The 20841-nt window shown below is 34.9% G+C and overlaps 1 long non-coding RNA gene across 5 annotated transcripts in view; it reads left to right on the top strand.

Annotated features, from left to right (window-relative positions):
- Positions 1-20841, top strand: part of LOC143661539 (uncharacterized) — a 416410-nt gene that overhangs the window by 110257 nt on the left and 285312 nt on the right. For 3 of the 5 annotated variants that reach the window (XR_013164667.1, XR_013164668.1, XR_013164669.1), the window contains one exon: positions 1700-1782. This is a non-coding gene — a long non-coding RNA (uncharacterized LOC143661539). Of the gene's footprint in view, positions 1-1699; positions 1813-20841 lie in introns of all 5 variants that reach the window. The other 2 variants (XR_013164665.1, XR_013164666.1) reach the window with 1 other exon arrangement.

The following is a 20841-nucleotide window of genomic DNA, read 5'->3' as shown; positions in this document are numbered from 1 at the left end:
GAGAGCTGGCACTGTTAGCAGTGGTGTTACCAGGGGCCTGAATTTGAGTTTGAGGAAGGTATCCAGTTATCAGAATGAAGATACAGGTTAGAGTCAGATGATCGTAAGGATAATGATGCCCAGCTAAGATACAGAGCTAAGGCTATTAACCTCTTTCTGACTCACATCAGGGTTGGCCTTGGTTTCTGAGCTGGGTCTGAGTGCAGAGTTGGGGTAGGTCTAGTGGTTTAGCTGTGGGGAGCAAAAAGGCTGCTGAGGTTAGGACTAACTACTTTTCTCTCAAGTGGTCTCTCGTATCTGTGTCTTGCTTGGAGTATTGGACTTCCCAAAACTCATTCATTCATCGTACACATGGTGGCTACCTGCTTTGTACAACTACCCAGTTGGGAATACAATAATGAACAAAACAGAGCCTTATGGTTGTAAAATAGTATTGCTTGCTGTTGAGCTGCTTTACTCTTTCAAATACACAAGGAAACCATTCCAGTTAGCTTTTCAGAGTCCACCAACTTGTTTTATTTTCTATTCTTTTCATCTCTACCGTAATATAGGAGGTACTCTTTCAAAATGACAATTAGTTGTCGTTTTGCTTTATTTGCATAATAAATAATTAAAAGAGAAGAAAATCAGAACTGACATTCCTTCTCTCAAGGGACAAAAATCTCTTTCTTGTTACTTGATATCCACCTCATGTGACAGTTCACCATCATCACCATGCTGTCTTGTGAATGTGGTAACATTTTAGGATGTACTAGAAATTCAGATAAAGTAAGTAATGATGCTGTAATAAGGTAATAAAAGTGTTTAAGAATCTTTTTTTAAAGATTTAAGGCTTCAGATTAGCCCAGATTAAAATTGAGTACTTTGATTATTTAAAGCAACGCATGGGCAAAAGATGTGAATAAAAACACTTCACAAAAGAGGATACTGAAAAGACCAGTACATATATTAAATCATGATAAAGTTTATTAGTCCTCAGAGAAATGCAAATTAAAACAGAACTGATATCACTGCATGGCCACCAGATGAAACAAGGAGACAGAAAATGATGAGTGTTAGCATGCATTTGGAGGAATTATTCAATGCTGGTGAATAAATCAGTGCAATCACTTCAGAAATTCTCCAAGCAGATATTCTGGGTGGGAGCTGAAGCCAACAATAGAAAACATTGAGTTCAGATTCCTGTGGAAGATGTGGCCTTGGCAGAAGAGATAGGCATTATATATTTTAGAGTCTTCTGCTGCGATGGCTAATTAAAAAGGAATTATTAAAACAGCAAAGAAAAAGTTAGGTTATTGTGGCATACAATGGGTAAGTCTCAGTATCTCTGTATTTTTGAATTCTATGCTTCATCTTTGAAGGACTTCTCTAGATCATTTTAGAAAAATGTTCTTAATGTATATATATATTTGGGGGGGGTGCATGGTCCGAGAATTGAACCCAGGTCTATTAATATATTTTTAAGGTTTATATTCTCAGCTCATCATCTGCATGGAAAGTAGATAATATAATTAATTATCCAAATTTTCTCTCTACCTGACAGCAAAGTTTCAGATATTTGTTGTAACTTATATAATACATACAGATGATGGCTGTATTTCAAGTATATCACCTAGCTGCTATGGGTTGGCATATGAACATGATTAAATAGTAAAATTAACAGCAAAATCCCTTAGGCTTTTCAATTCTCTTTAAATAGATGAGAAGCTCTGTTGTGACAACGCTTCATATTCTCCAGAATATCAACTCTTCATTGTCTGGTCCACCTCTTCCCTGCATCAGGTACTGCTTTACTGCTGTTACTTATCATATGTGAGTTGCATTTCTCTAATTTACAACCAATGTTAGAATAGTAGAAATTTGGGAATATTTTGCCTTTTTCATAAAATAGGCAGAGTTGAAGGTATCTCAAGAAATCCTTATCTTCACCTGCATTCTGAAATCGTTTGATGGGTGTGGTGGGAAGGAGAATCCGATGTTGGAGAGTCTCACATCTGAGGGCATCATCGAAATTCCATGAGCCTAATTTAGAGTCTGTTGTATTCCTAAGGAGATCAAACCTGAAACAATTCTTCCCAGATAATTCATTACAATGGAAAACAGTTCTGAGATTTAAACTAGTTTCTTTCTTTACTTTATTGCTTTAGCCAGCAGTGAAGTCCCTTCACTTGATTTGCTCACAACAGAAATAGAGCTGGTTTTACGATCATCCTATTCTTGAAATATTGCACATTTTAAATACAGGTCAATGTATATACAAACAGAGAGGGATAGAAGGAGAAAATATGAGGAGGAAGATAATTATGTTTCAGTTTTTCTCATAAAAGCGATTCTTACTTGAATTTAACAACCCGAACCAATTTGATAATTAATTGTAAAGGTACTTTTATTGCATCCTGCATAAACGCCGATGGATTTCCCTTAATCAGTACTATAATGTTTTCCTTTGTTCATTTTTTCAGATGCCACTTTTCACTTCTTTGAAGTATTAACTATCATATATTGGAAATAGAAATCTAGATTTAAACCAGCTAAATTAGGAAAATAAAAGTATTTTTAAACTTTTCCCTGATGATATAAGATGACAGTGTCTCTTACGTAGTTGCTCTTCAGTAAATATTTGCTGAATAAATATGAGCTTACCTAACATGGTAACTCCTGGAATTATAACCCAAATAATTCTAAACTCACTGTCTATTTTCTAGGGATTCAAGCCATATCATTTATCGAGGTACTTAAAATTTGAAGAAGCACCGGATGTACATGAAAGATGTTTAGGAATGTAAAGCAGCATAGATTGAAGGATAAATAAGGGGTCTGGGCATTGAGAAAAGCAGGAGGAGATGGTGGGGCTTCAAAGTCATCACAGATTTCATGTGTTAATGGTACTTTTTCTGGCTATTTCTCAAGGGAAAATAAATGGAGGAAGGGCGAAAAATTGGGAGAAAGATGTCTGTAAATGTTAAGAGTAAAGAAACAGAATTGCAACCATGCAAATTATGAATGAGGAAGACGAGTATAGTAGGTAAAAGAGAAATAACGTAGAAGAGAAAAATCAAAGTCAGAGTATAAAAAACCTAAATAGTTTGGACTTTATCCTGGACAAAAGAAAGGGGACTTTAAAAAGGGTCTTAGATCAAGAGGTGGCTCTGTATATGTGTGTGATATATATATCTATATCTCAAAAAATATTACCCTTAAATGATAAAACGGTATAGGCATCAAGAAGCATCAGGACTTTTTTTTCCAATTAAATTACAGCCTAGCTATATTAAGACGTGCTTGCAGCAGCCAAGGCACCAGGCACTATAGATATCAAATATCTTATTCTAGCAAGTGCTATTCAAGGTAGTTGGTTGTAAGGAAAAGATAAGTATATCAAGTAGAGATAAGAGTATTCTATTATTGAACATTCTCTTTTTGGAGTTCCTGGCAAGAAAAAGCAAACAAATGTAATGTATTTAAATACCAGATTCCATGAGATATTTATGACCCTAGCTTTTAACGTTCTAAAAATGCATTTTACTTAAGAAACTTCATGTGTGGAAAATATAATCAAATATGTTTGGGAAATGATAAGATGAAGCTCAGTGCTAATCTGACATGGGAACATAAATACAATTTTGTTTTTATCTCTCCTCTGGGGAATTTCTTTATATCCTGAGTTATTTTGGGGACTATATTTAGATACTCATAAGAAGAGACAGATAAGTGTTTCAAGGGCACTGCTAGGAAGGATAAGGATGTCCCCTGACAAACCTGTTCCAGGGAGCAGGAGGGACAACTGGCAGAGTAACAATTCAAAGGTTGGTTTCCCCAGGATGGAGCTGAATAAACTTAGAAATCATTTCTCAAACTAGAGTGCAAGAGTGTACTTGCAAAAATTTGAGATTTGGTTTCCTCTTTTAAAGGGGCTCTGCACATTATTCTTAAGTTTAAGAAAGATTGTTTTAACTAATTTACTTTCTTAAGACCTCTTTCAAAATCCTGGCTTAACTCTAGAAGCCTGGAAGGGAAACCATCAGAAGTAGCCTTGAATTTTTGTAGCATTTTAATTTGAAATAACTTTAAACCTACAAAAAAGTTGTAGAAATAGTACATAGAATTTCCATGCATTCTTCACCCAGTTTTCCTTAATGCTAACATCTTAGAAAACCATAGTAAAGCTATCAATCCAAGGAAATGAATAGTGATACGATATTATTAAATCTACAGATTGTATTTGAATTTTTCCAGTTTTTCTACCATTGTTCCTTTTTTTGATACAGGAGTGCATCCTGGATCTCACATTTTATCTAGTTGTCATGCTTTCTAACTTTTCTTCAATCTGGATAGTTCCTCAGTCTTTATTTTTCATGACCTATACACTTGAAGACTCTAGGCCCGTTCGTGTATTTATTTATTTATTTATTTATTTATTTATTTATTTATTTATTTATTTATTTATTTATTTGTGATTTGTGTGATATTTTTCACTTTTAGATTGAAATTATGCATTTTTAGCAATAACACCATGGAATTTGCCCTTCTTACTGTCTTATATCAGGAATGCATGATATCAATATGTCTTATTACTGGAGATATTAACTTTGATCACATGGTTGTGTCTGCCAGCTTTCTCCATGGCGAAGTTGTACTTTAGCATCCACTGATGGTTCTGCCTGCCACAATTATTATTCTGATGTTTGCCTAATAATAAATTTCCAATTTGCTTATTCCTTCTATACCTGTCAATTGGCATTCTCTATAAGGAATAGCCATTCCTTCTTTCTTGCATTAATTTTTTTCAGTCATTCAGACAGCTATTCATCCATTTATATTAGTTTGGATTCATGTACTTTTATTTAATTCTGTGGTCTGTAATTCAATATTATAATTGCTTATTTTGTTGCTTAAATTGTGCCAATTTTAGCCATTGGAAGCTTCTTTTAGTTGGCGTCTCTATTCTTTCATGTGCTCTCATCATTTTTTGAGTTTGTTCTTATTTATTGGCACCTCAAAATGTTCTAGGGTCATAGCGTACATTTTTCTGCCCCAATCCTGACATCAGTCATTTCTCCAAGGAAACCGAGTTCCTTTTTTTTGGAGAACAGTATTAAGAAGTCAAGTTCTGGGCTAAGCAGTCATTTTAGAGATTTTATTGCTGAGGGTTCAGGTCAGAGTCATGTGGTATTTGATGTGAGCCATCAACATTTTCTAGAACTAAAAACCTCAGAAACTAAAGAAATACCCAATAGTGAGTAAATATGTATGTATCTCAAGGTGGGAAATTAATTTCAGCAGAAAATCAAGCAACACACTAAAAAATATGACATGAATCCATTATACAAACTATTTAACTTCATTTGTAGAGGGAAAAATATTCACTGATCTTCTAATGTACCAGCTACATCAAAGATGCATGAGAATCAGGGGACATTCTTACAATAGAAATCAATTATAGGTTGCTGTGTCAATGTAAGGAATTTCATCACTGAATAAAAGACTAGGGTTCTCAGTCCTTCAGGGAGAAAATGGAAAACATGCTATTCTTGCGAATCTATTGCCAGCACCAAAGTTTTACATAATTTTAGTTCTAACACTTCAATCCTATTTGTCAAACTTAAATGTATGAATGTTAATTTTTTAATGACACCAATAAAAAGAAAAATTGCACCCAGCATCAAGACTGTATACAGGGATCATGACTCTCTGAATTACTGACCTCATTATGAGTAAAGTCAAACCGTGCATAAAAACATTTTGGATGTATTTTAGAAATTATAACAAGGTGTTAAAAATTAAATTTTTAGGCAATTACAGTTATTTTGAACTTAAGTGATTTTTTTTTTGCTCTTCTCTGAACAATAATGATAAAATAGCAATATAATTTACTCAAGTAAATCCTATTTTTGAAAAAGTAAAGATTATCCAAGCTAAAAGAAAATTATAATTATTTGTATGGCTTAGGTTTCATAATGTCTTTGGATATTACTTAGTTCTCAGGCTTGAGACATCTTATTTATTCTAGGAATGTATTTCCCATCAGTGTTTTTATGCAATATCATGACATTTTGATATCAAGCTATCTGCCGTAATCACAGCTAGTTTTGTGTAGCAAATGAGAACTCTGTAAAATGCTGCTCTTGGATGAGTGCGGCAGAATGGGCAGGTGACAACCAAAATGTTGGGGCTTGGATTTGCTGTAATTCTCAACCTTAATTGGCATTTCAATTTTACTTGAATTTAACGGATTCACAAAGTTATGGGAAGACCTTGAAGGTCAATGCTATTTAGGAGGCAATCCATGCAAGGGTTTCAAAGTCTAAGCCAAAACACTTGTGTAAATGTTCCAAATTGACGATGAAATTTGTCAGTCTCTGGCTATTCAATGCAAGACAATGTGATTTTCCCTGTTGCTCTCCCATTGATTATAGATGTCAAATGTAAAATTCAAAGAAAGAGTGGAAAGGAGAATATGCCAAATAGTTTCTAAATTATGAAGTCAAAATGAGATTATTTGAGGCATGGTCTGCTTAAAAATAACTATAACACAGACATCATTTTTCTTCAAAAATTTTTGTCAAACTCATCAACTTCATGCTAAAGATATCTTCAGATTGTTAAACCTGAGGGATTCTAACTAGAAAAATTTAGTAATTCATATAATTGTAAGAACTGAGTAACATGAATCATTGCGATTCCTATTTCACATACCAAAACATAAGAACTGACGTTAGTGATCAGAAGAAAAATAAATTAGTCTTTATAAATTCTTGATGTGGGTAAAGGAACTTTGACCTTCACAGGAAAATGAAGTATAATCTCCACACCCTGTGTTACTCCAATTTATTCATTTACCACCTGCCCGTTTCCCTATATGTCTCCTGGGTAGTGATATTATGGGACAGATGTGATGCAGACAATCGAACCTCTTCTATTGATGTCCCCAAACTCTATGATTCATAAATTAGATATATACTCTTAGAAATCAGTCAGCTCAAAGTTTTAATCTATGTACCTATTAAAGTAGTAAAGCAAACTGTTTGCAGTTTATTTTTTTACAAAATGTAATAGAAATGATACACTTCTCATTATAATGCTATATGTGATAGCTGAAATGCAACTTTTTTTCTTCATTGGGTGAAATTGAAACCAACTCAGATAACACTACTAATTCTTCTGCAATTTCCTATGACTTTAATTAATATAAAAATAAACAGGGAAATGGATTAATTATAACTTAACAAATATATGTGTTTAGTAGTTAAAATTTTTACATATTAATCCTTTGGGGAAATAATAAAATGAGGCCTTGCTAACATTCATATACTCCAAAAATAAACAAACAAATAAAACCAACCAAGTTGTAGTAGAACCGAAAATGGAATGCAAATACAACCAAATAAACCTAACTGCATTACAAATGCATTACATATCCACACTTAAAGGAGTGGAAGAGTTAAAAAGAACATTGTAGGTAAGTGGAAAACAGTATCTTGACGTGGTACTGTAAGGCTAAAGACAAAATGAGCTGTACACAAAAGCTGTCGTCTAGTCAGTAAAAATGTTTCTCATGGGGATATGATTTAGCAATTCTGGAATTATATTATGTGTATACTGAAAATAAGCAAATAAGAAAATATAGCATTGAAAATGAGGGTCAACTTTCTCACTGTTAGGGGATGAAGTTATAAATAAGGAAAGGAGGGAAGCACACCCTGTGATGGATTTGAAATGGAGGTGTCGGTATGAACTCACAGTTTTTAACAGATAGATAGATATAGGGAAACAGATGTGTGTGTGTGTGTGTGTGTGCGCACGCGCGCGCAAGAGTTGATATACATATTTCCTATTTCTGTCCACCTACAGGGCCTAGAAGTGATAACCTCCCAGTAGGAAGAGGCTCACCTAGCTCACAGATCTTGCTCTTTAAACACCATTCTCCAGTAAAAAGAGCCAGGCTTCCTTGGAAAAGTGTTTGATTCCACAGCTGGGGCAGGGAAAATACAAGAGTAGCCTGGGACTTCATCCAGAATAAGAAAGTATTAAATAGAAATAAAATAAAATAAAACAGGAGGAGCCACCTGAAAGAGCCCCTATTGGCCAAAGCTGTATGAGTTCATCAACAAAATAAATAATCGGAATATTGGAATATAACTCATGGCATAAAATAAATATTCATAAGTCCAGTTTATATAAGTAATCAAGTTCATCGATAAGCAAGGGATAAAGGAAAGCTTTTGCTTACAGTGGAGTTTTCATGAATAAATGTATTAAGTAGAGGAAGATCACCATAAGACATACACCATAATAATAAGTTTGCAATAAAGATCCACTCATCTATGATAAAATTAGTAGAAAAAGATCTGCCTTGTTTCAAAGTATATCCCCTGAGATACTTAGCAGGTATAAAGGGAAAGCTGGTCACTTCACAGAGGAAAAGTCCAGAAGATATCTTCTTAACCAAGAGATCAAAGAAACATCACAGGTAATAAGAGTCGTCATCACGAACCCCTTTATATGATGCATTGAAAGGAAGAGAGGATTATTTCGTGGTGTTCCTGCAAAAAAAAAAAAAAAAGTTTAACCTCAATATGATCATGAGAAAAGATGAGGCAAAGCCGAATTTAGGGACGTTCTACAGAATATCTGGTCGACACTCCTCAAAACTGTCACGTTTATGAAAGACAAAGAAAGATTGAGGTACTGTTATAGTTTTATAACAAGTATGAATAACAACTAAATTCAATGTGAGATACTGGATAGAAGCCTGGACCAGAAAAACCAACATTTGTAGACAAGTTGGTGAAATTCAAATAAGGTTGGTAGTTTAGTTAATAATATTACGCCAGTGTTAATTTCCTGTTCTTGATAGTTTCACTATGGCTACTGGGTGATATCATTAGGGGAAGCGGGATGAAAGACATAAGGAACATTTTTGTGCTATTTGTGATCATTTCTGTAAGTCTAAAATTAGTTTAAAAGGTCTGCATACCTTAAAAAAAGCCTTTATAGGAAAAACTTTTGGGCCTCATCATGTTTTCAATCTCCTAATTTTACACATGAGAGAGCCAAAAATATTAAAGGACTAACACAGTTTGCGGGAAAACCACTAGGAGAACTAAGGGTATTGTTAAGCTCTCTGGATGCTTTGTTCCTCTGGTCCAATATATGAAAATGGAACTTCATTTCTGAGAAATTGGAACTGCTGGTTATCCAGTCTAAATTAGCCCTTCCTCAGTTTAACTTCCTCGGTGCTTTATGGCACATGAAGGTGAATGCCAAAAATCTTTTCCCTAATCTTGTACTGATAATCTATGTTATACTGATGAAAAACAAAACTTTTTCTAAAGTAGTCTTGTTGGTTGAAATTGAAGAATTAGTAGTTACCAGACTCTGCAAATTTTGGAAAAAGAGTGTTTAACGAAATATAGTAAGGTATAGTTATCCTCACATCAGAATTATTCATCTTTTGAAAATTTGAATAGTAAGCCTTTTAATAAATTTTGAAAAATATTTGCCTCACGAATAGTATGTTACACGATATTAAGAACACATCTTTTTCAAAAAAGAAAGATATGATTCATGTTCGTACTTTTCTTTGATTCCAAGAGATCAACTATGATGTAAAGAACTTTCATTTGTCTGAAAATTGGGCAATAACTATTTATGCTATAAATCTGTTTTACTTCTTCATTTAATGTCCAGGGAAGCACTTCTTACTCGCAGAATGAACATTATCTTCAGGCTTAACGATGATTTTCTGAAATTTCCATATTTTGAAAGGTTTTCTTCTTCTGTATTTGTGCCCTCAAAGTAGAAATTAGCACAAATTTAAAATATCAAAAAAGTGTTAAAGTTTGAAGCAAGAAAAATTGATCAGTTTCCACTTGGATTCTTGTTATTTATAGATGCAAGGGCTCAAACATCTGCTTCCAAATGAAAAGTTCTAGAAGGTTTAGTCAGTATCAGAACTGGTCTTGAGACTTAATTACATTGTATAAATTGAATCGTGCTGTACTACAACTGTCTGTTCCCAGATAACTCTAATTCCTTCATTGCCCACTTCCTGAGACTCCTGCATTAGTGTTTTGGAGATAGTATATATCTGAGAGGAAGAAAGATTTATCTGAGAACCCAAGTTTCTAGTACATTTTGTTCTCAAGGCAGAAAGCTCTGGAGCCACATATGTGCTCATGTTTTTTTTTCAGTGTCTGTGCTTAATAATAAGTAGGCAAAATGAAAAGAGGGGGACAAATACGACTTGACATTTTATTTTTATTTTTTTAGCTTTTGCAAATCGTCTTTCCTTTGGGTATTTCTCTCTATTATCTCTCTACTGTTTCTACAGGGAATTAATGTAGTGTAAGTTGGGAAATACTTTTAAAGGAATACTTATCTTGATTTTGAGGCATAGGAAGGGACTCATTTTGTATAGACACAATTGAAAGAGGACAGTACATGATATGAGACTTGAAATACATCAAAGCTGAAGTGCCTTACCTCTGTGCCTGTCCATGAAAGAACTTTGAAATGTTGCATGAGTCATATATATGAGCTAAATTGAATCCGAAGAAACCCTGTTCAAAATTCTCATTGATTGCCACATCTCTAAAGTTAGAAAAAGTGAAAAATGAGATCAGAGTCTCATCCTACGATCTTGGAAAATGACAATTATTAGAAGATTTGGGGAGGGGGTGAAGTCAGTTGGGTATGGGGAACAAAGAAAATTGAAGTAAAAATTCTTAGACATTAGAAATTATTTATTTTGGTTAGAAGCCTATATTAAATTTTTATGCTGGGATTCGTCATTAATAGGGCTGATTATTCAAAGTAAAAATTTTGGCTTTGGAATCAAATTATATATATGGACATGGATTAAATCCTAACTCATTGCTCTGGGCATCTCCTTAATCACTGTAAGTGTAAATTTCTTCATTTACACAGGAGGAATATTAGTCTACTTTCAAATAATGATTAGGGGAAAGGTATGTAATGCAACTAGTACATTGATTCTAGCAATTAAGTGACCAAATTCAGTTACTTGGATCCTATCCTGATATAATCCACTTTTTAAGCTAGCGGAAATTTCATAGCCTGGGAAGTACAGGACCTTGTCTAGGGCTAAGGCCAAAATTCAATCTACTTGGTCAGTATCTGTTCCATACGGATTGTTCTATATGATCAGTAGAGCCTATGGAAATAAGCAGTCTGCTTCATTGTTTATAAACGTATAGGGCATTTCTGGAACCATATTCAAGCTATTGCGAATAGTAGTTATTTTGGGAAATAGGACCTGAATGAAGTAGGGAGTTGGAGGAATTTTGTTTCACTGTAATATGCTTTGGTTATATTTGAAATTTGTATTATGAGTATGTATTCTCTCTTCAAACCAATGGTCATTTAAAAAAATTGAACAAGATTATTTTAAAAATAGATTAAATTCCAAGATCTCATACGGAAACAGAAATAAATATTTCTATGATTCTTCTAAAAGAAGTGGTATGAAGGTAGTAATGATCTTTTGTTTTCCTTTATAAAACTATTTTTTTTGTCACTGATGACTGAGCCCAAACCCTCTCATTCGATTTAGTAGAAATTACTATTTGAAATTATTTTGCAAAATATTTTATTTAATTATATGCAATAATTTTGTTATTCCGTTTTATAGATAGATATACTGAACAACATAAATACTAATTAAGTTGTTTGAAGTCACATAGTAAATGAAAGAGATGAGATTCAGATTGAAATCTGTTTGAATGCAAATCTTTAAACTTTTAAAAATAAAATGATCATTCTACTACCGCAAAAGCAACATCTCTACCAACAAAATATACACCAAAAGCATGAGGCCTCAAGTATGACATTTTGTCCCAGTTAAATGATTAGCAACACTTAGCAATGACCTGACAACTGGTGAGATACAACTGAACTTTATCTCAGCAATTTTAGTTATATTTACCTATTTTTAAATCATGTTGTATTGATTTTATAATTGTTTTTGATTATTTATTATAGAAAAATGAACATAAAGAGAAACTAGAAAGAATTTTTATCTTTATCCATTACCTGTCTTCAACAATTATTGACTCTTGCTCAGTCTTGCATTATTTATGCTCTTATAAAATAATTTTGAAACAAATAAAAATATTATGTTATTTCATCTGTAAATATTTCTGTAAGTTTCTCTGAGAGATTTTGTCTTCCGTTTTAAACATAGCCATGATACAATTATAATTCCAATAAATTTAATAGTCATTAACATCAGAAAAGATACAATCTGTTCAAATTTTCCAGGTTTCTTATAAATGCTATAATTACTTTTTATAGCTTCTCAGTTTCTTTTTCTTTTTTTTTTTTAATCAGGACACCAATATATCTTACACACTGCAATTAGTTGATATGTCTATTAACTACCTTTTAATATATAGTGTCTATCTCTGTATCTTGAAATTTATTTGTTGAAGAGATAAGCTCTCTGTCAAGTAGAGTTTCCTATCTATAGTTTATATTTTGCTGATTGCATCCCTCTGGTTTCCTTTAATGTATTATCTGCCATCTGTATTTTCCTGTAGATTGTAATTAAGGACTTGATCTGATTAAGAGTTATTAATTTTTCCTTTCTTGGTAATACTATTTTATAGATGGCATTATCTAAAACAAGACACATACTTTTGCGTTTTTTAATATTAGCAGTAATTGTTTATCAATATCTACCTTCATTAGTTCATTAGAATATGTAAAATGGTCATATTATAGTTCTATGTTTTGGTTTTACATGATTTTTTTGGAATTCTCTCTTAAAAAAAATACTCTGCTCATTCTCATTTTATATGTGGTTACCCAAAAGAAGAATTATTGTAGTTAACAGTAGGATAAGTATTTATTCTTATAATTTTTTCTCAACATAATGAATAAGTTTAACAGAATTTTCCAAAGATGAACAGTTAGCATTATTTTTTAGCTTCAAACTCCTGGACTTAAACATATTTGAAATATCTCAACTATTTTCAATTACTTTTGTTTTATTTGATGCTCAAATTTTACTATTTTCACCCAGTGAGTAACTTCTCAATTAATACTAAGCCCTTTGGTGTGATACTAGTATTCTCTCATATTTTTACTATCTAGATAGAAGGATGTTTCCATGCTGACATTATATTTTTCCTACCCTGACTGGAGTTAACTATTCTTCCAAGGATCCCTGGTTCCTTTTAGGGGGAAATGAAATATTAAGATGAAAATCTGGGTACTGGGAATGTTCATTGCTACCAGATTGTCCTTGTTTTAAGAACCTTTCAATATACCTGGATAAGAAAATTACATTTTCAGATAAATATCCCTGAGTTTATAACAGGTACATTAAAATCAAATTCAGAAGTACAGTGTGGTACTTAAATTCTTTATATACCATCTAATACATTGAGAACCCCTGCCCTCAAGGATAACAAGAATTAGAAAATTAGATAAACACACTTATTCATTTGCATTATACCATAATATATATGCAAAAGACACAGACTAACAATACCAACAGTACCCCCATAGTGTGAAATGATTTCATTTTTTTACTGTACTTTTCCCTTTGTTATATTCCTTTGAGAATTACAGTCAAATGATTATTCTGTGGTTTAATATTATCTTTTTATTTTTATGTATTTTTGGTGAGATATCTTCACACACATACAGTCCATCCAAAGTAAACAATCAGTAGTTCACAATATCACCACAAAGTTGTGTATTTGTTACCATGATCATTTTTAGATCATTTGCATTACTCCAGAAAAAGAAATAAAAAGGAAAAATAAAAACATCGTATATCCCATACCCCTTACGTCTCCCTCTCATTGACCACTAGTATTGCAATCTACCCAATTTTAATACTTAAAATAAAGGTAGGTTAACTAAGAGAGTGTAGTATTGACATATATATATATGTCTGCATTAGTGGAACAAAATAAAATATCAAGAAGTAGTCCCATACATACATGGGCAATTGACTATTTTTTCCAGTATAGTTATACAGTCATTATCGAAGATCAGGGCTACTGGATTCCAGTTCAACAACTTCAAATATTTTCTCCTGGCCCTTCTAAAACACCAGACTTTAAAAAGAAATATCTATATAATGAGTCAGAAATCACAGTCATTTGTTAAATCCTAATTTCTCAGGTATACCTCTTTGTTCACATTTGATTTTTTCATGAATCTTCAGGGATATCTGGGCAATGACTATTTTAACTTTTTCATGCTGGAAAGGGGTATCGACCTGGGGTTAAGGAATGGACCTCGTTGTTCTTGGAGAGAATACTACCTCTGAATTTCAGGACTTATCTGCCCCAGGAAGAATGTGGAGGACTTAAGTTTATGAGGAAACTTTTATAGAGGCTTAGCTAGAGCCCAGGGGCCACCCTAGGGTTTTCAAGAATACTGTTTATTGGTACTTGGTATACTGTGGCAATTTGTAGTATCTCCAGAATAAAGTTCTTGACTCTATTTTAAATCTTATAGTAGCTGAATTTTTTTTTCTATTTCTCCCCCCACCCCCTGCCTTTGGACATTTCAGTCCCATGATGCCAGGGCCAGGCTCATCCCTGGGCGTCTTATATCTAATTTCCAGGGAGACTTACACCCTTGGGAGTCATGTCCCATATAGAAGGCAGTATAGTGAATTTATTTGCAGAGTTGCCTTAAAGAGAGAGGCCACATCTGAGCAACAAAAATCTCTGGGGATGACTTTTAGGCATAATTACATGCAGGCCTAGATTCACCATTGCAGAAATAAGTTTCATACAGCCAAGCCTCAAGATTGAGAACTTGGCTTACTAAATTGGGTACCCCTAGTGATTGAGAGAATATCAGGGAGTTTAATAGGCCCACCTTTTGCCCCTGTCCTTCAAGGTGACTTTGCAAATATGTTTTTATTTTCTTCCTACAATACTCTGAAATGTATCTATTACATTAACCTTTACAGAATAAAGAAATCTCACTCCCTATTCTAGGTTCCATAACTAGGTTGTTTAAATAAACTTAACAGATAGGTTAAAATAGATAGTGTGCTAATAAACATCTCTTCCTTTGGTCTCCCACAGAGGTTGAAGTTTGAAAATACAGACTGTTTTAGTCTGATGATTCTGATGAAATGCAATATACCAGAGAAGGACTGGCTTTTATAAAGGGGATTTATTTAGTTACAAATTTATAGTTCTTCAGAGGAAAAGCACCTGGCTTTTCTCTGGCTATCTCTGTAACATGGGAAGGAATATGGCAATGTCTTCTGCCTTCCCTCTGCTTCTGGGGTCAAATGGCTTTTCCCAGGGCCATTTCTTTCTGAATCTTCAAATATCTGGGTCTGAGCTGCTGAGCTCTCTTATGACCTCTCTCGTTTAAGCTTTCAGCTAATTATCTTAAATGCCACTCACTTTAGCTGACCTCTCTTTAGCTGACCATGAATGTAATCAGCTGTAGATGAATTTAACATGCTGATGATTTAAGTCTGCAGCAAAACAACAACTGAACACCATCCCCTGACCAAGTTGACACCTGAACTTTACTACACAGACAATATCGCCTTGTACTCTGGGTTCTGACTTACCTTAGTCCTTACCAGGTCCATTTCATTTGTATCTGTAATTGGAGTCTAATCCCTTTCAGTTTAACAGTTGCTGCATGGAGTAATGCTGACTTGAAGAGCCTCAGAACTCTAATTCAGAGTCTCAGGTGTCTCACAGATACCCAGTGTTCCAGGGAATAACAGACTATACACAAAGAGCACAGCATCTCAGAATTTAGAAACAACTGTTCAAACTCAGAAATTGATGTGATTGCTGAAAAAGCTTTCAATCTAGGAACCTTTACAGTGTGTCTTAATTGAATGTTCTATACTCCTTAATAATTAATTGCCCAATCTCTGCCTATTTTTCTATCCCCTGATAACCTATGCACTCAGATTCAGTTGTCAGAGTTTGCTCATTATACTTCATTTATATTAGTGAGACCATATATTATTTCTCCAGTTTTTTTTCTGGCTTATTTCACTCAACATATTGTCCTCAAGGTTCATTTTCCTAGTTGCATGCCACACAACTGCATTCCTTCCGGCAGCTATTCATTATTCTGTCATATGTATATACCATGTTTTGCTCTTCTGTTCACAGTATATCCTTAGGCCAACTCCATCCATTGCATGTTATCAATAGTTCTGCCATAAAACTCAGAGCACAAATGCCTATTCATGTTCCCGCTTTCAATTCTTCCAAGCCTTGTCTAACAGCAGGGTTGCAGGATCACGTGGCAACCCTATACTTAGCCTCCTGTGGAACCAGCTCACTGTCTTCCAGAGGGACTGAACCTTTTAATTTCCCTACAGTATAATCACATTGTATAATTACATAGTTATTTCTATAGTATAATGACATAGTTGTGCATTAACCACCACAATCTATATTAGAACATTTCCATTTCTTTCTGAAAGAGAGAAGAAGAGGAGAAAAGAAAAGAGAGAGAGAGAGAGAGAGAGAGCGAGCGAGAGAGAGAGAGAACAACAACAAGAATCCTATACCCCTCTGTTCTACTTTGCTAGCTGCCAGAATGCAATATAGCAGAAACAGAACAGCTTTTAAGAAGGGAAATTTATTAAGTTGCAAGTTTTCAATTCTAAGACTGTGAAAATGTCCCAATTGAAGCAAATCTATAAAAATGTCCAAATTAAGGCACTGACAAGAGGTTATCTTCACTCAAGAAAGGTGGATGAATTTCAGGGTATCTCTCTCAACTGGAAAGTACCTGGAATGGGTGGAATCACATCTCCCTCTACTCAAGATTCATATTCACAGTTGGGTGAATCACTTCTCCATGGCCATGGAGGTAATCTAATCGAGTTTCCAACCTATAGTACTGAATGGGGATTAAAAGAAATGGCTGCCTCCATATGATGGGATCAGGATTAAACCATGGCTTTTCTAGGGTATATAATCCTTTCATACCAGCACATTCCACCTCTGGACCCTAAGAAAGACATGCTTTCCCCGTATACAAAATACATTCATTCTATCAGAATATCAGAAAGGCTTAAACCATATCAGTAACAATACAAATACAATATAAGGTTAAAACCAGTACACAGTCTCATCAAAGTTAGTTACAGGCATGGTCTGTCCTAAGGCAAAATTCTCCTCTGGCTCTGGACCTGTAAAACTCAGAACAAATCATCTACTGTCAATATACAATATACAAAGGAGGGCAGTCATAGGATACATATGCCCATTTCCATAGGGAATAATTGGAAGAAACACAGGGGTCCCCGGACCCAAGCAATCTCAAAAACCTGCAGGGTAAACTCCATTAGATTTGAAATTCATAGATTTCAAAGTCTGAGAGTCATTTATCTTCAGGGTTTAAAAAGTGTCAGTCCCATCCTTTCCAAGGGCCTACATAGTGGCCCACCTCTCTCCAAATGCAACCTTGGGGGACATTGGGATGACCACCTTTTTCTCAGCTCTGCCCTCTCCAAGGCTTGACTGCACCCGGGCTCTCTGCCATTTCCAGGGCACATGCTCAGTCCCTCCATGTGGTGGTAGCCAGGCTCTCCCCAGTCCCTAAGACCTCTCCAAGGCCTGAGGTGGTGCAACTCTTCCATTGCAATGACGTGGAAGGCTCGTCCTCTGCCTTCAGTGCAAACTCACTCTCTCCAAGCACTTGGGTGGGTCCACTGTCCTGGCCTGAGGTTTCTTGACTTTAGAGTTTAGCTTCCATAGTTCTGCCTCTGAACCTATTTTATTTACATATTGTCCCTTTTCTGAACCCCCCTGTCCAGACTGGCAGTGGCTCCATTTATACAGGTCCCGGAGCACTCTTGTTGGCTTTCTATGTAGCAAGCAAGGATTGTGCCTATCAGACAGTAGGAGTTTCCACAAATCTTTCCTGGATAACTTCATTTCCAATCCTGGCTTTTTCTGAAATGGCTGATTGAATCCACATTTGGTTAAATCCTCACATGGGTCATTATTCTCTGGGGTCTCCCTTCCTGGAAGCCCAGAATTTTCCAGAACATCAATGTCTGGTTTCTTTGTACCCAAGAGTTCAGTTCTCAGTTTATCTCCTTCCTGTTACATTTCACTATAAGCTGAGAGGATAATCCAGGCTGAACTTTCCATGCTTAATTTGGAAATCTGTTCTGCTAAATATCCAAATTCATGGCTTGTAAAATCTGCCTTCCAGTCAAAACTAGTCAAGTTTGCCAGATTCTCTGCCATTTTAAAGCAAGGATTGCCTTTCTTCCAGTTTGCAATAACACGTCTCATTTCTGTCCAGTGCCTCACCAGAGACATCGCCAGAGATCACGTTTCTATCAACAGTCTTTTCAAAGCCTTCTAGTCCTTCTCTATCAAGCTTCTCACAACTCCTTCAGAATATTCCCCTTCTCCATTTAAAAAGCCATTCCAACATGTTTGGTATTTGCAAACCACAACAGCACCCCACTTTTCCAGTACCAAAATCTGTTCTAGTTTACTAGCCACTGGAATGAAATATACCAGAAACAGGCTGACTTTTAAAAAGGGAAATTTCTTAAGTTGCACGTTTTCCATTCTAAGACCATGAAATGTCCCAATTAAAGCAAGTCTATAAAATGTCCAAATTAAGGCACCAACAAGAGGTTACCTTCACTCTCAAGAAAGGCTGATGAATTTCAGGGTTTCTCTCTCAACTGGAAAGGTACCTGGAATGGATGGAATCATATTTCCCTCTACTCAAGATTCATACCCACATTTGGGTGAGTCACCTCTCTGTGGAGACAATCTAATTGAGTTTCCAACCTATAGTACTGAATAGGGATTAAAAGAAAAGGCTGCCTCCACATCATGGGATCAGGATTAAAACATGGCTTTTCTAGGGTACATAATCTTTTCAAATCAGCACACCCTCCATTATATCCCCCTCATTATTGACATTTAGCTTTGGTATATTGCCTTGTTACAATTAATGAAAGAACACTGCAACATTACTGTTAAATATGCACTGTAGCTTTCATCAATTGTAGTTTTCCACATGCCATCCCATTTTTAACACCTTACAATTGTAGCCTTCCCTTGTTCTCCCTCAAGTAAAAACTTTCTTATATTTGTACATTTAATCACCATCATTGTCCACTCTTGCTTTTGCTATATTATACTGTCCCAGTTTTTATCCTGATCTTTCCTTCTGGTGTCATACATTCCCCTAACTTTCCTCATTCAACCATTCTTACTTTCAGCTTTGTTCATGATACTTACAGTATTGTGCAGCCATCAAATAGTATTGTGCTATCCATTTCTGGATCTTTACAATCAATCCTGTGGAATATTCTGTACTCCTTCAGCAATAATTGTCCAAACCCTATCCTCTTTTTATCTCCAGATAACCTGTGTTCTCAAGTTTAAAGCTCAGAATTTTCTCATTATAGTTGATTCATATTAGCTAGACCATAGAATATTTGTCTTTTTGTTTCTGGCTTATTTTCCTCCACATAATGTCTTCAATGTTTATCTACATTGTTGCATGCTTCTTGACTTTATTCTGTCTTACAATGGTGTAACATTCGATCGTATAGATACACTACAGTTTGATTATTCAATGCCCCTTGATGGGCATTTAGACTTTTTCCATCTCTTGGCAACCATGAATATTGCCACTATATACATTGGTGAGCAAATGTCCATTCATGTCCCAACTTTCAGTTCCTCCAAATATATATCTAGTAATGGAATTGCTAGAACATATAGGAATTCTGTATTTAGCTACCTGAGGAAACACCAAACTCCCTTCCAGAGTAGTTGCCCTATTCTACATTCCTAGAAAGAGTGAACGAGTGTACCTGGTTATCCATATCCTCCATCATGTACAGTTTTCTTGATTTTGATAACAGGCATTCTAGTATTTGTGAGCTGATATCTCATGTGGTTTTGATTTGCATGTCATGTCCCTAATTGCTAGTGAAGTTGAGCATCTTTTCACGTTTTTGAGCCATTTGTATTCCTTTTTTGGAAAAGTGTGCAGGTCTTTTGACTGTTTTTTTTTTAAATCTGGGTCATTTGTTTGTTGTTTAGTTGTACGACATATTTATATATTCTGGATATTAAGCCTTTATCTGATATGTGGTTTCCAAATATTATCTCTGATTGCATAGGCTGCCTCTTTACTTTCCTGACAAAGTCCTTTGATGTATACAAGTGTTCTGTTTTGGAGAAATCCCATTTATCTATTGCTTCTTTCATTGCTCATGCTTTGTGTGTAAGATCTAGGAAACCACCTCTTATCACCAGATCCTTATTTCCCTACATTTTTTTCTTAACATTTTATGTTGAGAAGTAAGAATTTTATGTTTGATCCATTTTGAGTTAATATTTGTATAAGGTGTGAGATAGGGGTCCTCGTTCATTCTTTTGAAAATGGACATCCAGTTTTCTAAGCACCCCTTGTTGAAGAGGCTGCTCTCTCCCATTTGAGTTGACTTGAGTGCCTTATAAAAGATCAATTGGCTGTAGATGAGAGGGTACATATCTGAACATTCAATTCGATTCCACTGGTCAGTACATCTATCTTTATGCCAATACCCATGCTGCTTGACCATTGAAGCTTTATGATATGCTGCAAAGTCAGGTAGTGTGAGACCTCCTACTTCATTTTTCTTTCTCAAGATATTTTTACCTACTTAGGATACCCTGCCCTTCCAAATAAATTTGGTTATTGTTCAATAGCATCCTCTCACTATCTCCTTTATTTCTGCAAGCTCAGTAGCTCAGTAGTTTCGTACCCACTTCCATTTCTGTTTTTACTTATTTGCATCCTCTCTCTCTCTCTCTCTCTCTCTCTCTCTCT

This window comes from Tamandua tetradactyla, chromosome 17 (genome assembly GCF_023851605.1).
Source record: "Tamandua tetradactyla isolate mTamTet1 chromosome 17, mTamTet1.pri, whole genome shotgun sequence".
Lineage (NCBI taxonomy): Eukaryota > Metazoa > Chordata > Mammalia > Pilosa > Myrmecophagidae > Tamandua > Tamandua tetradactyla.
Note: the sequence above shows the minus strand (reverse complement) of the source record. Positions and strands in the feature narration are given on the sequence as shown.